We start from the raw sequence: 4,629 nt of genomic DNA, 5'->3' as shown, positions 1-4,629 counted from the left end.
TGGACTGGGGGCGGTTGTCTGAAGGCACAAGCGGAGCCCTGGGTGGTGACCGTGGTGACCGCGGGTTGGGGAGTAGATGGGGGGCAGTTTGACAGACGTGTCCTCTAGATGGAAGCCCTCGGAGGCCCCAGACACTGGACACAGCACAGCACCTGCAGGTACTTCAGAATGATGACTACAAGGCACAAGGTGGCAGGAGTTTTCTTAACCCAGCTGCCCCGAGCCACGGCCCAGCCTCTGGAAACCACAGGAGGAAAAAACCCTGGGGGCGGCTGGCAGGGATACATGGCCGTGCCAGTGAAGGGGTGCATTTTTTTTTTCTTTTTTAAATGATTAATTGAAAGGCACAGTTATGGAGAGAGAGATTCCATCCACTGGTTCACTCCCCAAATGGGCACAACAGCCAGGTCTGGGCCAGGCCAAAGCCAGGATCCAGAGCTCCATCCAGGTTTCCCCACATCGGCGTTAGGGGTCCAAGCACTTGGGCCATCCTCCACTGCTTTCATTGGAGCTGGTGAAGAAGTGGAGCAGCTGGGACTCAAATCAGTGTTTCAGTATGGGATGTCGGTGCGCCACAGGGTGGGCCCCAGAAGAGCAACTTGGTTTATTATTATTATTATTATTTTTTTTTGACAGGCAGAGTGGATAGTGAGAGAGAGACAGAGAGAAAGGTCTTCCTTTGCCGTTGGTTCACCCTCCAATGGCCACTGCGGCCGGCGCATCATGCTGATCCGAAGCCAGGAGCCAGGTGCTTCTCCTGGTCTCCCATGCGGGTGCAGGGCCCAAGCACTTGGGCCATCCTCCACTGCCTTCCCGGGCCATAGCAGTGAGCTGGCCTGGAAGAGGGGCAACCGGGATAGAATCCGGTGCCCCAACCGGGATTAGAACCCAGTGTGCCGGCGCCGCAAGGCAGAGGATTAGCCTGTTAAGCCACGGCGCCGGCCAGTAACTTGGTTTTTAAAATTGCTTTTGAGGGGCCAGCATTGTAGCACAGTGGGTTAAGCCGCCATTTGCAACATTGGCATCCCATATCAGAACACTGGTTTGAGTCCCAGATGCTGCACTTCCAATCTGGCTTCCTGCTGAGGTGCATGGGAAAGCAACAGAAGGTAGCCTGAGTGATCCAGAGAATGAAGGTCTCTCTGTCTTATCAATAAGTTTTTTAAAACTTTCTAAAAACCTGCTATTGAATCGGGACTAGATGAGACAATTGTTAAAGCCAAGAGGAGTAGGGAGGGGTATTAAAATCCTGAGCAAATGCGGTTCCCTCTGCATCTCGGGGGAACGCTGGGAAAAGGCCTCCCCCCCAGTCAGAGGCTGACGAGTTGACGTGTGTAGGCCAGGCCAGATGGAGTTGGTCTAGGGCCTCCCCGAAGCAAACACAGCCCCGGCTGGACACTCAGGCCAGCACTGTTCCAGGAACTTATGCTGAGGCGTTGCTGCCACCTCAGGTCTGCACTGTGTCACCCTCCGTGGGCGGGGGGGGGGGGCACAGAGAGGGCAGGCAGCTGTTCTTGGACCCACAGCCCGGAAAGCTGGGGCTGGCTGGGAACCCAGACCACATGGGTGCTGGCCTGAGGGGCCTCCAGGGCAGGGCAGTATCCCCTGGGATACTGAGGTCTGCAGCTTGGGAACAGGCGGCCTCAGAACTGTCTCTGGGGTGCCCTAAGCCAGGGTGGGGGTCAGGGACCCCTGGCAGAGGCGCGCCCCCCAGGAGGGTGGACGTGGAGGGGACAGGGCGAGCTGAGGCCCACGTCCAACGACTCTGGGCCTAAGGAAGGCTGTGAGTGGGTGAGTCCAGAGAGAGAGGCCGCAGCAGGCACCTGGGGACAGGGCCTTTGCTGAGGTCGAGTGGAGGTCAAGGATCCTGCCCTCGGTGGCTGGGTGTGGTCCCGGCGGCGGCCACACCCTCAGTCCCAGACCCCACCCAGGTCCACACCCCAGACACTGGCCTGAGGCAGCGCTGAGTCCTGTGCCCCCTCCCCAGCTGGTCCAACCTGTTTGCCCAGCACCCAACCTCCGCACAGCCCCTGTGGTCCCTGCAGCCCAGGAGCCGCTGCCCTTGATGAGCAAGCTGCCCCAGGCGCAGCCTCCTCCAGGGAGCCCACCTGGAGGCCCTCTCCCCATTCCCAGACCCCTGAGAGTGGGGATGAGGGATCCGGCCCACCACCCACCGCCCAGGCGTGCAGGTGTCTCCACGCCAGGGTGTCCCAGGCCCTGGTCCCGCCCGCCCTGCTCCTGGTGGCCTCTCTGCCCCTCCAGCCCAGTCTGAATCTCAGCTCTGCACGTGAGCACAGCGGCTCGGCCCGCAGGGTGGTGCAGTGTCCAGCTCCGGCCCGGACACCCACCCCGCCTCAGCCGCCATCCTTCCTGCTTCCCTCTCCAGAGTCGGAGCTCTCCCACCCTTCTGGAGGCGCTGATTTAACCGGCCTGTGCCGCGGTTTCCCGTCTCTAACGCGGTGAATCCTTGTCCCTGCCCCTGGGAGGAAAGAAGGGGGGGGGGGGGCGGGGGGGGGAGGGGGCCGCTGCCCGGGTGCTCTCCACCCCTGCCAGGCGGTGACCCCATGGAGGCCCCACGGGAAAACATCTGACGGAGCAGGGCCGGAGAGCCCAGCCGCGCCTCTGCCGGCTTGGCCACCACAACCCACGCCCGGCGCCCCATCCCAGACGCTCGCAGCCCCAGCTGGGCTCGGCCTCGGCCTCCCAGTCTGGCAAATGGGCCAGCAGCGCCGCCCCCATCTGGAGCGCCTGGCACTGCCGGTTCCCAGCGGCTACGAAACAGACCCAAAAGACGCCTCGGGGGCTAGCCCGGGTGGCTGCTGCGCTCCGCCCAGGTTGCCCTCCAGCTGCAGCCCTGAGGACCCAGGGCCTGCCTCGGCCCGCACTCGGGGGCGGGGGACTCGAACCCGAGCCCTGCCTGGCTTCTCGGCCCGCCCGCGCCAAGACTACCGTATTCCTCCGAGAGGACGCGCACACGCAGCGCAGCCTCCACCGCCCGCCGGGAGAGTAAGCGCGGACTTTGCGCTCTGTCACAGCGCGGACGGCGGGGTCAGTGCCGCTGCTCTCCAAACCCCAGTGTTGCCTGGGAGACTCCGTGCAGCCGGCCGCCTTCCCCCTCCACAGTGCTTGTCTCCTTTTCCCTCCACCCGCTGGCCTTGCGAGAAGGGGGATGTTGACCCCTCTTATGGCCGGGGCACTGCTTTAACACTGCGTGGGGACCACACAAGCCACAGTCCCGACCTCGGGCTGGGAGCCCGGCAGGCCCACCCCTCCACCTCGTGACTCAGCTTTGTTTAGTGCCTGGGGCACTGGGACACGGGACTGCTCCTTGCTCTAACTCCAGGCCCTGCCTGCCCAGGGCCACCTGTGTGTTTGGCGCAGGGCCCATTCCTGCAGCCTGTTTCCCCCCTTGAACACAGACCCTGGACTCGGTCGGAGAAGCCTCTGGAAAGGAGCAGGAGGGTTGTTCCCCCGAGGGTCCCCTGCCCGGCCTGCACAGCTTCCCCTGTCCAGGGGGCCCTACCTGTGCCTCCCGCAGGCTGTGAGGGTGGGACCCCAGCCTCCTATGCCTGGCCTGGTGGTCAGCACGTGCCCACTACCTTAGAGAAGGCGCAAGGTCTCCCCCCGCCCAGTGGGGCTGGCACCAGCAAGGTCCCAGCAGGGATCTCACCCAAGGGAGCCGGGAAGTAGGGCGAGGGGCCCAGGGTCTCTGAGCTCTCACAAGGGTTCTGCCCCCCTCCCCCCAACCACACACAGCAAGGAGACCCCGGTGCATTCCCTTCTGCCTTCTGCTGTGGACCACCTTGGCTGTGGCAACAGTGACCCGTGTCCTAGCGTGCGGGTTTGGCCTTTCCAGCTGCAGGCCGTGCAGAGGCTCTGGCTGCACCTGACTCAAGGTGCCCAGGGAACTCGCTTCCTCTAGCCTACCAGAGCGCGGAGGGGTCTCAGGGTCCGGTTGCCACATCTCTCTCATTTGTTCCCTGAGAGCCCGGGGCGTGTCCCGAGTGGTCCGGAGGCAGGCTCCTGTGCCTGCCCCACAGTGTGTGTGTGTGTGTGTGCTCACAGCCTGGGCCCACACCCAGCCACACCCCGTTAGGTACAAGGGTGCCGCAGAACTGTGGGCGGGGGCACGACTCCCTGGAGGGAAGATGGACTGCAAGCCCTCGGCCCCCACAAGATGGAGGCGCAGGGGGCAGGAACAGGGCCAGGAGCACTGTGGGCCACATGCGGCCTTGGCCGCCTGCCAGCGGCACGGAGGAGCCTCCCGGGGCTGTGGTGCGGCCCAGCCCGGCAGCCTGGGAAGAAAGCACGCGTCGTTTCCTGCACTCCACGGGCGCCGCCACAGCCTGGTGCGGCTTTGTGCACAGGACGAGGGAGACGGGCGCCATGCCCGTTTCGCAGATGTTTGTAGAAAACAGCAAGATCTTGGCTGTGATGGGCCGGGCAGGACAAAGAGCGCGAGTGTTAGCCGGGCTCGGCTGCTCCCGGCAGGAAGCGTTCAGACGTGGGGCCCAGAGGAGCAGGAAGCTCGCGCGCCAAGTTGAAGGCAGGGAAGTAACAAAGGCCGGGCGGGCGGCTCGGCACCGAACTGCGAGCCCAGTCGGCGTTCAGTCTGCCGTTCTTGGGAGC

Source organism: Lepus europaeus, chromosome 22, assembly GCF_033115175.1.
Source record: "Lepus europaeus isolate LE1 chromosome 22, mLepTim1.pri, whole genome shotgun sequence".
NCBI classification, from domain to species: Eukaryota; Metazoa; Chordata; class Mammalia; order Lagomorpha; family Leporidae; genus Lepus; species Lepus europaeus.
Note: the sequence above shows the minus strand (reverse complement) of the source record.